Source organism: Myiozetetes cayanensis, unplaced genomic scaffold (genome assembly GCF_022539395.1).
Source record: "Myiozetetes cayanensis isolate MyiCay16 unplaced genomic scaffold, myiCay2020 scf5-8, whole genome shotgun sequence".
Taxonomy (NCBI): domain Eukaryota; kingdom Metazoa; phylum Chordata; class Aves; order Passeriformes; family Tyrannidae; genus Myiozetetes; species Myiozetetes cayanensis.
In genome coordinates, this window is record NW_026087742.1 from 60,852,682 (window position 1) to 60,865,987 (window position 13,306).

Genomic DNA, 13,306 nt, shown 5'->3' on the forward strand with positions numbered 1-13,306 from the left:
AAAAGAAGCACGGGTCGCTCTAGAGCGCCTTGGGATTGCTGTATCAGACATGACAGCTAAACTGTCCAGAGTAAGAGATAAAAGGTAGCAAAGGGATAAAAGTAACTTTGTTTCCACACTCCCCCACCCCCTACCCCGAACTTATTGAACATATCCTGTGTAACAAGGAGCAGCATGTCACCACAGCAAAAGCGAGTCAGCTCTGTATCGGTGCTCTCAGAAACTGAGCTCTGCTGGGAGCTCACGGAGCCCATGACAGTTCCACAAGGCTGAGTGGCCGCCTGCTGTTGTATCAGGGGTATCCCTGCACTGCAGGGCTCTGCAAGCGCGTTCAATCCCCATACGGACCATTCACTTAAGAGCTGGACTCAATGATCCTTGTGGGTCCTTTCCAACTCAGAACACTCTGTGTAATTCTGTGTAATGTTTCCACACTCTAAAGCTCTGCAGAGATTGCAAAGCAATTTCAGGAAACCTTTGAAAGCAACAAAAAAAATGTCCTGGCTTCTGCTATAAATCAAGGATACCAGCATTGCCCGGACTACAGCTAAACTGATTATAAAGGGAAGCATATGCCCAACAAATGTGTGGCTCCTGTGCAACAGATTTTCCTCATCTTAACAAGGAAACCAGTTCCCTAATTTGAATATAGGTCTGCTTTTTGTCTGTGCTGTGCAAAGACAAGCTGTGTCTTGACCCTGTGGAAGCAGAGGCTGTCCACAACCACAGAAGAAAAGGAATCTGTAAAGAGGTTGAATTTCACCCTCTCCTGCAGCTGCTGAGCATAATATAGGGAATATTTTCTTATTTCAGGGTTTCAATTCTGCTGACTTGAAATTAAGCAGTATTCCCAGCCCTGGAATTTATTTGAGGCTTATAGGCATTACCTCTTCACAGTGTTTCATGTCAACAGACTTCAGCAGAGTCTGCTGGACTGACCTGGACAGGCCATATCTGTGCCAGGGAATCACCTCATCCACACACCTCCAGCATCCTCCTCCTCCAGAGAAAGCCTGTCTGCTAAGGGAGCTGAGACAAGGGAAGCTGTTCCCACATGGACTGGCAGGTCAATTTTCCTGCCTTTGGGAAGTTACCATAAAGATGCAGAAGGGACAGACTCAGAACAGAGAAATATTTACTCCTTTTCATGGGGCCTGTTGTGAAGGGAGATCCCTCCTGCAGAGCCTAGGGATGGTAAGGAAGCAGGGAAGGATGGAGTTGACTGAAAATAGCCCTGGCTGAGACAAGCCTGGAGTGGCAAAGGAAAGCAAGAAAGAGCAGCAGGAGGTGGTCCTACGGAGCAGAACCCCCCTACCACACAGACGGGACCCACCCAGACCCATTCCTACCTGATGTGATCTATTCCCTCCTTACTATCTGATTTGGTCTCCGGAGTCTATTTTGCAGCTGTTGGTCAGAAACAATAGCTCTTGTCAGGAGCTTGTAGTAGCCAGAGTCAATTTTCATTTGGTTTCCTTTTTCTCAGATGCTTCTTGCTTTGCTAAGTGCATGAGTGTGTGTGAGGAGCAATATGTGGAAATTTCAAATGTATTTCATTTTAGCCTGGGCTCTAGAAATACTGTATTTATTTCTAAATATAGAAACAAAATTGAATTCTTACCTCCTTGTCACCAAAACACGGGACAAGACTGTAAAAGGAAACACATAACAGTAAGAAAAATTGACAAGTCCTTTTTGTTACAGAATGGGAGAAAAATCCAAGCCAGAGCATTTGACAGCACACATCATTGCATTACGACTGATGTCCAAAAAGACAACCTTAGAAGAAACCATTTCAGTTGGCCTGCAGACTGGAAGAGTGGATAGGGTGCTGGTTTTGTGCTGGGCAGTCTTTGGGATATTTACACAACAGAACCATGACTTTTATCACATGAATGACAGGGAACAAAATCCCATGCCTGAGCTCAGGGAAGTTGGACTGTGAATGAGTTTGGGGCACAGACCCACAGGGCAGGGTGGTGTGGAGTGTTCAAGATCTTACACTCATGTTGAAGCCTGTGGAGCAATCTCAAAGTGGCTGCTGAGCACCAAAGGACCCCCCTAATGCTTGGTGCCATTTGGGAGGAACCCTAACACAGCCAAAGGATGCTCAACACCTTGCAAAACACGTCTGCTGTGCCTTAGAGGCTGTTGTTTACTAGAAAGTATAAGCAGGTGAGGGTTTGACTCCAAATATCTGTAGGCAACTGCAGAAGAATAATTTCCAGGCTGTCAGCACAAACCTGGCCCTATTAGAAGGAAGGAAGAAAGAGGCATCACTACCTGCTTTCAGTGACCAGCGTGGAGAAAGCAGTTCATAACTCAATTAATTACCAGCCTCTTTTGAAAGGTACATTTTTATCTTTTCCCAAGCCACAGTTTCTAACATGAAACCTTGTCTTGACATTTTGATGTATAGGACACCACTAAATGTTTGTTGGCAAATAAAAAGTTAATTTGTGTTAATTAACTTCAGACATTCAAAACACAGTAGCAATACCTCAATTAAATCTTGTGTTCTTGTCATAACTGCAAAGACATGTGTATGCACATGCAAATATCTAAAGGAAATTTGGACAGCACTGCAGATTAAAGCATAACATAAGCATAAAATGCAGTTGGTTAATATGGCTTGCTGGAACAATGGTTCATCACTCAGTTGCTGAACATATAAATTTTGGTTGTCTAAATCAGCAGCTACTCCAGACGTGGGCATCTGGCATGGGCATGGACACAGGATTAACCTTTCCCATCCTGCAATAACCTTGACATGGCCCAAACCTGATTTCCTTTCTGATACCAGAGCAACACCATGTCTTCACAGAGTCTAAATAAAGTCACTCTCACTATATAGCAACGTCTACCCTCCAATGTTTCCAACAGGGATAAAAGACTGGGCACGTGGACAGCTTCATTGCAAAGTAGACATGACTGAGGTCTCTTAGGGTGACAAGGAATTAGTCCACTTGAAGAACCAGCACCAAAGGTATCAGAAAAAGTGGTTCTATTGAAGTAAGATGTGAAAGTGAGACTTAAAGTTAGATGGCAAAGTTCACTCTATTACTTACTGCAGATGATATAATAGTAATTCAAAGTTGCCAATGCCAAATCTAGTGCACTGAAATACAAGGTTATGTGTGATATTGGTCACTTACCAGAAACTTACAGTTGGTCAGAGGTCTCCCAGACAAGGAGTAACCTTGGGAGGCATCCCAGCTCACAGGGAGATCACCACCATGCAGCCAGATGCTTAGCAGGAAGAGCTCAAAGCAGGCTTACTGTCATTTATAGAGTAAGTGGTTGGTTTGTAGTGAAATCACCTGTGATGGAAAAGTAAGTATGAGACTCCTTGTAACCACAGTTTTCTTTGTCTTGATAAACAAGTCTTGGAAGAATCACCTGCTAGTCATGTGTTAATTGCATGGTGGGTGTTCCAGTTTCCAAGCCCATATGCATTGGTGCTCACCACATCACCCTGTCCCTGTGGGGGTTTTCAGAGAACAGAATGGAACCAGAGAAATTCTTAGCCCAGTTACATATGGCCAATGCCTTTTCCTCCTTTGGAGACTGAACCAAACTACCACTAATTTGGTCAAGAAGTTGAGCACATCCATCACAGAGGTGAAACACAGCAGCTTCAGAGAACAGAGCACGAACAAACTCAACTCTGTAAGCCTGGAGTGTCAAAGCTCCCAAGTACTGAGCTGTGGCTGAGCAGATGTGCAGCAGATGTCACTGTCCCTAGGTGAGACTCTGTCCTCCAGCCGAATAATGCAACCTTCTTCATTGCAATGCACCAACAATAAGAAATTGCCTTCTTGATTATAAATGGATTTATTTTGCTCTCTTAATTGTTTTCAATAGCGTAATTAATTCCCAGTTGTTTGCTTGGTTGATGTAATTTCCATTACTAGGCTAAAAGATATTTTTTCATACTTAACAGACTGATGAGACCAAAAGATGTATCTGGTTTTACCTGACACCAGAGCAAAAGCTTTTTTCTAATGAGTTGTCAAAAAACATAACTCCTTAAACATGGCTTGCAGAGATAAAAAGAGCAGCTTGTTTTGTTTGCATGGTACAAACAAATGTCAGGTATTTCTGATATGAACTGATGGGCCTAGCTGTTACAGTGATGCTTAATAGCATCTTCTAAGAGGAGGGGTTTTATTTTTAAATCCAGAAGGTAAACCAATGGTCAGAGTGGAACACCTAGAGACTGATAAAGATCCAAAACTCCAGAAATCAGCACAGTAAGCTCTAATCTTTAAGCAGATTATCAGCTTTACTGTTTATCAGGATATTCCAGCTAAGATTTTGAGGTAGGTGTAAAGTCATCTGCCTTAAGAGCATTGATGGTGGTGCAGGAAACCATGTTTCAGGATCTAAAACACATAGTGCACAGAGACAGAAAGATACTGTGAAGCAGGTAACTGCAATGCAGGGAATCAACTCAGAAAATCAACTCCAAAAGAGGTGGAGATGGTGAATGAGATTTTCAATCCACTGATACCACCAAGGCCAGGGTGTAAAAATGTACTGACAGCCATACAGGAAGCACAAGAAAAGCCCAGAAAAGCGTCTCAGTAAATTTTGAATGAACACTGCAAACATTGTTAAATCGAATGGCTATTAAATTATTGCAGAAGATAAGATCCTTAAATTCATCAGCTGAGACAATCACAACAGCTCCATAGCACTGGAGGTATCACAAGGTACCTGCCTGCACAAAGGGAAACATATCAGTGGCTTGAGAGGAGAAGGGACATGGCAACTTCCAAAGGACATTTTGGCACAGTGAGCTTTAGCTTTCTCTCATCTATCAGATCAAAACATAGTATGTCAGCAATGAGAGCCCTCTGGGACACTTTGAATGAGACATCCTAGCAAATGGGTCTGCTAATTAAAAAAAAGGAGTGGGGAGAAAGTGGTTTTAAGCAATCAATCTCTTGAATGAATTTGGTTTGTAATGAATTTGGTTCGTAATGAATTTGGTTTGTAAATCCAGGATGTAGATGCAGGAACAAACCGAAGATGTTGAGAGGAGAAGTAGGTTTATCCAGCAGGCCTGATTCAAGGAGAAAAGGCCATCCAGAGATTCTTGCTGACCTGTAAAGTATTCAAAATTGCAGCTCTGAGGCTAACATGCTTGTTAACTGGAAAGACTCAATTGCCTTGAATTATATATAAAAGGGACAGCGAGTTTAAGAACCTCTTTTCCACATTACTACCATCCTCTTCTCCACTGTAATCTTGCCAAAACAAGCACATTTAGCCTCTAGATAGAGAAGCTTTCTGCATTAGGGTTGGTGCCATTCTCCTTGCAACAGATTTTAGGGAATGACGTGGTCTCTCTTGATCCTGGAGCAAATGAGCACCCTCTCCATACTCCACAGGGATGCTGCCATCAGCTGCCCTCTAGCTTTTACCTGCAGCTTTTGGTGGGAGACCAACAGGAGCAGCAAATCCTTTCATCCCTGTCCACCAACAGCTTTCAAATTCAAAATCATAATCAGATGAAAACCCAGTGTAGAATGAGACATGTCCAGAAATCATCTTATGAGGATGACTCTGGAACAATAAGGTAACAGCAACTTACAGATGAATGTTGCTGTGAATTTGAAGTCCACTTACTCTGGGCTTACTGACCCCCAAAACCCCCACCTCCATGGGCAGCTGTGAATGGAAACCCTAGGGCACACAAGTCAAATACTGTGTCTGAATCAGTATGCTACTGGTGAGAGAAGATTCTCTAACACAGTGGGAAAAAGAAAAAACAACTCAAAATGTAACAGTCTCAAAATGTAACCCCCACTGAACTGTGAAACCATATACTTGGTCAAGCAGCCAGAACTATTTCCCAATTAACCACAGCTGTTCAGAGAGCCAACACGACCCAAGCATCACTTCTACAGTAGATCCTAGGAGTGGGGATATGAGGCAGCAAAAAAATTTATTTTGCACAGACACGAGATGGTATGTCAGCCTTTGGCTTCCTTCTACCTCGTTCACACTTTCATAGCAGTACATAAATAGGAATTCTCTTCAGAGAGTAAAATACCAGTTCAATTAAACCCCATCTGAATTACGTATGAAGAAATGAAAATATATTCTAATATATTGAAATATATCAAACACGGCACATGCACAAACACCCAGAACCATAACTTTCAGGGGAAGATGACTTTTACAGGTATACTTTTTCTGCACTGGCAGAGTCCAAACTTTGGGGCCAGCTACTTCTGAAGCACCATCAAATGCATCCTGATTTAATGTTCCTTGAAACGTCATAAGTGCAACTGCATCTGCATTTTCAGACCTTCCTCTGAACAGTCATTATTTTTAACAGAGTTCCTACCTAGGAGGGGAAAACAACCCTTCTGCTCATGTTGATGTCCAGGTGTTAGAAAGATTTTAATCCTTCTAATCAAATTACTTGTTGGTAGAATTGCCCTGTTGAGGTTTGGGGCTTGACATGCTTCAATGATTTCTGACCTAGGGGAAGGTTAGCAAAGGTTGGCAAAAGGGATTTACTGCTGATAGTGGGCACAAAGAATGTAGAATTTATGGGCCACAAGGACATTTGGCAGAACTCCCAAGATAAGGAAGAAACTAACAAAGTCAACTCAGCAACTGTGCAGAAAGGAGATTGTGACCAGCGACTCACAGCCCACTGAGTCAAGAAACTCCAAAGGAGAGATGAACTGAACATGTGGACTAATTAACATGAGATTTGAGAGAATCATTAACCAATAGAAGGTAGAATACTAATCAATAAGAGAACTACGTGACTTGTAGTCAATGAATCATGCTTTCTTTGATAAAAAGTGTGAATGGTGTAAAGTTTTGATGATCAGGGTGCATGATCTGCAGGGCATCCCCTGACAATAAAATGAAGAGGTATTTAAGCAGTGGTGGCCACAGTATAATTTGGACGATGGTGAAAAATGGCCAGAACATGGACCTTTAAGGTGTAATATGCTTTTACAGTTACTGTCATTTTGTCAAATAAATTAAAAACAGGATGAAAATTCATATGTGGATTTATTTTTCATTTTGAGGAATGGTTGGGATGTTAGAAAAAATTGTGGACTAACGGCCTTTAAACATCAGATTGGAATACATTCAGTAACAGAGAAAAGGGACAAAAACAGTGAAAGAATTTGTGGTGTGAAATGTAAATATGATAAATTTGGTGATAATGATGGACACGTAGAAATGTCAGTGGATCTTCCATCAGGTCCTAAAAACTCTGATTCAGACAGTGAGGAGGAATCTGACAGAACCTATGTCAGGCAAGGTTAGAGAAAGGAGTAAATCAGAAAGGCTTGTGCCCAGCAGAACTAGGGGAAGAGAACACAGTAAGTCAGTGAGTCAGGACCCTTTAAGACAAGCTGTGAGACCTTCAAGAAAGTTGTCTATGTGCATGTACCATTTGCTATCTCTGATTTGTTGAATTGGGAACAGAATCTTGGATCTTATTGTAAAAACCCAGATGGGATATATAGCACAATTAAGTCCATGATGATGACATATAACTGCAACTGGGGAGATATACCAGCTTTGTTAGAGTGTTTATTTACTCATGAAATAAATAATAATAATAATAATAATTTTTAAAAAATCTGTTTTGGAAAAAAACAAAGGAGGGACTGGGTGAGGGGAAAATCGAGGGGCTAGATCAGAAAATCAGGGGAGCAGGAAAACCGATGAACTTCTCCCTAAAGAAGATCCTGAATGGAATCCAAATAAAGACGTTGGATTAAAAAGAGTAAAAATATATCAAATGATTATTCTATGTGGAATTCAGAATGGAGTGGAAAAACCTAGGAATCTTGTGAATTTGTATGAGGTAAAGCAGGGAGGTAGAGAATCTCTGTCAGTTTTTAATCAGCAGTTGTGTGAAGCGGCTTGTAAAAGGACAAACTTGGACCTGGAAAGTGAGTGTAATAGGATGTTGTTCAACCTGCTTTTTATCATACAGTCAACCCCAGATATTAGGAAAAAGTTCCAGTAAGCAGAGAGGGCAGGTGGAAGTGTGATTTCACAGTAAATGTCAGTTGTGTGTAAAGTACTCAACAATAAAGAAGGCAAAAGAAGAGCAATAGGCAAGGAGTTCGGGGTCTGAATGGGCCCCCCCCTTTGTCCTGAATCAATGTGCTATTTGTAGGTAGGAAGGGTCAATTAGCAGATGTAAACATGAAGCTTGAAAATTTTTGACAAGTGAAGAGGATGGGGGAAATACAGGGCATCCCCAGCAGGTCCCCCAGTTTCAGTAAAACCGGGGAATGAAATAATAGATTTCTGATCAATAGTGGAGCCACATATTCAGTAATAACAAGCTGCAAGGGCCTGCTAAGTAAAGTCACAGCACTGACTGTTGGGGCAATGGGGAAAAAAGCTTTACAGTCATTCCTAAAAGTCATGGAGTGTGCAATGGGAGATACTAAACTGACTCACAAGTTTCTATATGCCAGAATGTCCCCTTCCATTGTTAAGATTATTACACAAGTTAAATGCTCAGGTAACTTTTTTGGAAAAGTGTACAGTTATACATCTCACAAGAAGAGGCATGAAAGGCTCAATTCTGTTCACTAATGAACCAGACTCCAGAGGCACCTGAGGGTGACATCCTGGATGCAGTACTGAATGCTGCTTAGAGAGTCTCCATACCAGTGAAGAAGCCTCGCTCTCAGGAGTATAGGTTGGTACAGGATTTAAGAGCAATAAACCAAGTAGCCACAGACAAATACTTATTTGACTGTTTTGGACGTAAAAGATGCTTGGGAAAAAAAATTCAGAAGGTTGGTGGGCAATTTTGTGTTGGTGGAGGAATGGGAGCAGAAGACCGGTGAGGAGGATTGTAAATCACTCAAGTGACCTTGCAGGTGGGAATGGCGCCTGATGAACCAGAGTGAACAGCAGCCGGTGATCCTCTGGCATGGACTGAGTTGAACAGGGCCTGTGTCTCTGCCTGAGGGTTGCTCCAGGGATCCCCCAGTCAGTGAGATAACGGAAATAAATTTACTCCTTGTGTTTTAGCTGTGGATTTGTGGTTATCCCAGCTGCCTGCCTGTGGTGACTCACACACTTTGAATCAACAAAGTCTCACAAACATTAAAATTATGGAAGAAGAAACTCACATGGGAGCAGATGTTATGATACGTAGTATCAAAAGACATGCTATAGGATAAAAGATGCAGTTCCATGCATATATAATAATAAAGAAAACCCCTATGGGAGAGATAAAAAGTGGAATAACTCCAGGGGAATACTGGCAAATAGACTGCTGTGAGTTACCTAAACGTGGATGTTATAATATCTGTTTGTTCTAGTTTTTCAGGATGACCGGAGGCTTTTCCTTGCCCCACCAGTTCAGCCAGGGAGGTTGTTAAAATTTTGCTAGAGAAAACAATTCCTAGATTTGGAATTTTGGAGGGTTTATCTTCAGACAACAGACCTAATTTAATTGCAGAGATGGAGTGTCTAAACATTTAAATGGGATTTGCACACCCCTTGGAGACCACAATCTAGTGGAAGAGTAGAAAGGATGAATCAGACTATCAGAAGACAAATCACCAAACTGTGTCAAGGCACCCACATGAAGGGGAGAGATTTTGCTTCAATGAGAATCCAGAACCTCAATCACCCCATGTGTTGGGGAAGGAGAAACCCCTTTGAAATTCTGGTATAGCAGATCGTATCAGATTGACACTGTAGTGACAAAAGGTGATCAAACACATGTGAAAGGTTATGAGACGTTGAGAAATTATCTATTAACTCTCTCATATGTTTTCTTCTTTCTGTGCAGTTATCTTAACCAGCTGACCCCCCTGCTTCCTTTGGATGAGGTGGCCCACAGCTTTCAAACAGGAGACACTATGCATAGACCTGGAAGGATGAACCCTTACAAGAAAAGTGTAAAGGTGATATTGAAGACATACACAGCTGTAAAGGTAGAAGGAATCAACTCCTGTATTCATTACAATCATGTAAAAAGGGCCTTGATATCTGAACAAGATAACATGATGAGTCAGAGATCTTAAACTACAATGGACTAAAATAGTAAATGAATTGCACTTGGACTGAAGGAAGTGCTTGGGAGCATTTACATTGTTCACAAGGACTTATATTACTAATAGTAGGCCTTTATCCATTTATCAAATTTTTTATTGCATTTACATAAAGCTACTGATTTTTTACTGTTAAATCAACCTGTAAATGCTAAAATTGAAAGAAATCATGATAGGTTGTTGTTGCCTTGTAGTGATCCAGAAAAACCTAGTCCTACAACTTATCCAGTCATTCCTGAGAACCCATAGTGTTCCAGCATGTCAATCATTACCAAAGTCAGCTGAAAATCCTTTCAATTGAGGAATTTTGTCATTAGATCTCAATTGAACTCACAGAGCCATAGTAGAAAGTCTGTTTAGACAGGTGAAACATACACTGAAAGACAGTAAAATATTAGTTTTGGGAATATGGATTTAAGCAAATGCATACTACTGTGCAAGTCTGACTACACCTGCAATGGGAATAAAAATACCTAGTGAAAATTACCCATGGGGAATTGATTGCCCCCAAATTTTGTCAGGGCTTGATGAAGGAACATGGCAGTATACGCAAATTGTATCACGGTGCAATGGATTGGAATGGATTAGAGATGGATGGATTAGAATGGATGGGAGATGATGAACTGAATTCAAACAACATGCAGTTATTGTTTATTTCGTCAAGTTGATGAAATAAAACAAGTTGCTAAATCAAGTAGAGATCTAAGAAATTTGATGTAAGAGAGCTTGTGAAAAAAATATTGTGATTTTGGATTCTCACTTACTAGTTGGCTAGCAAGTCTGCTTCAAACAATAATTGTGACAATCAGTTGCATAATTGCAATCTGCATAGCATTAAGTTGTGTTAGGAGGCTGATTGTGCAACCTACAGGAGGAACTTGTGTAATGATAGCAAAGAAAAACAATGAGGCTGATGAGTCTTGTCTTAAAAACAAGCCCCAAATCCTCAAAGTGGGGAAATGAGATAAAGTTTTGATGATCAGGGAGCCAGTCCATTGTGGGTTACTACCCGCTCCCTACTTTGTGCAAACTAGAAGAACGAAATGGAAATACCTTGTCTTGGTGTGTAAATTGGAGCTGCACAGTGGGCAGCAAGCAGCAAGCCCACATTCAGAACAACACTTGAATTCCACATGCATCACTTCAGGAAAATTGTATCTTGCCAAAGAAAAAGAAGAGGAAACTCAGGCAGCAAACTAATTACGGGATATTAACATCACCTCAGCTGTGCATCAGTTTTGCCTGCCAGAACCTTGTCTGTTCTTCATTTCTCCCCAGCATTGTCATGAGATTTGACCTACAAAAACAAGGCAAAAAGTCTGGGTGTCCTTCTGGGTTCCTTCTGAAAGCCTGTTCTTCAGAAATTATTTCCTGGAAAATGATTTGGGAATTTACTTTTCAGTGACCCCAACATAAAAGTCATTCTCCCCCTCTTTTTTCCCCTCCAGACTTTGTCCACAGCCCCCTGGGACCATAAAACTTCATCTACTTTTAACTCACACCTCAATCACTTTTGGTGATATATCATTTCTTCCACAAAACATTAATTGTTTCTTTATAAATGCATACAGCTTTGGGATGAAGTAATTCCCTTGTATTAAGTTTCAAAATCTTGAAGCTATCCCATACTGCAGCCTCTTTTGTAATCAATAATAATTATGTGCATAACTCCAAATCATTATCTTCATAGAAGAAAAGAAACTAAATATGAATACTGGGTATATTCTAATTACACTTTCTTTAACCTGTTAGTCCATGAACAGATGCAGTCAAATCTCTTCAAACTAGTTCATCTTTCAGGTGCCCAGTGCTTGTCCAAGAGACAAACAGAGCCTTAATTATTGACTCAAATCAAGACAAGTATTAAAAAAACCACACACCCCTCAAAAACAAAACAAAACAAAACAAAAACAGGAAGAGAAACAGTAACAACAACCAACAACAACCAACGTTTCTACTCTCCCAACTTTTCTCTCACTTTGGGTAGTCAAAGTAGCAATCCCAGAGCCTGTCTTCCTGATCCTGTACATCAACTCATTCGAGAAGAAGAGTTTTGGTCTGCTCACAGCAGCCGCGAAATATACATTAAAAATTAAAAAAGGATTCATCCTCATAGCTTGCTGTACACTGACAAGGCCTTGCTCATTGTTCTACAGAGGTTTGATCACCCTATCATGAATCTGCACTGGAAAGACACAGTTTCTAACAAGAAAACACCACCTGGTAAAGTTCTGTTCCTGTTTCCCAGAGGAAGCCAACGGCACAGGTGAAAAGCTGGATTTTGCCAGAGTAACATCTCCCTTGAAGAACAGTCGTGCTGCAGCAATGACTGACAGGAACATGATTTTCCACACACTTAGCCAAGACAGTTAAAACAGAAAAGCATTTCGGAGGGAGCAAGACAGATGATCCCAACACATGGAAAATCCCCACGCTATGAGCCACCTGTTTTGCAGCCGGCTACAAGAGCAACTTCTGTGCAGGGAGAAGACACTGACCCAGCTTTGGGGTCCTGACCAGAGTGCCCTTCGGATCCCTTTTTTATCATGGGAGGCCACCAAGGGCCAAGCAGGGGATAGGGGCTGGGCTGGGCTGGGGTAGCTGTGCAGGGATGTCCCGGGAATGGGGCAGCGACTGCCATGTCTAAGCACCTGGTGACCCCAGAGGGGTGACCCTGTGCTGGGCAGAGTGGGGTAGCGAGGTGTATGTGGTGAGGGCACTGCAGTGTAAGAAGGACATTAAACTGTTAGAGAATGTTCAAAGGAGGAGGGCAACGAAGATGGTGAAGGGCCTTGAGGGGAAGGCGGCTGAGGAGCGGCTGAGGGCACTTGGTCTGTTCGGCCTGGAGGAGACTGAGGGGAGACCTCACTGCAGTTACAGCTTCCTCCTGAGGGGAAGAGGAGGGGCAGGCACTGATCTCTTCTCTGTGGTGACCAGGGACAGGATCCGAGGGAATGGCCTGAAGCTGTGACAGGGGAGTTTTAGGTTGGATATTTGGAAAAGGTTCTTCACCCAGAGGGTGGGGGGGGCACTGGAACAGGCTTCCCGGGGAAGCGGTCACAGCACCAAGCCTTACAGAGTTCAAGAAGCGTTTGGACGATGCTCTCGGGCACACGGTGTGACTGTTGGGTCTGTCCTGTACGGGGCTAGGAGCGATTATCCTTGTGAATCCCTTATAACTCAGCACATTCCCTGACCCCGCACTCCAGACGCAACACCCCCTTCCCGAGGGC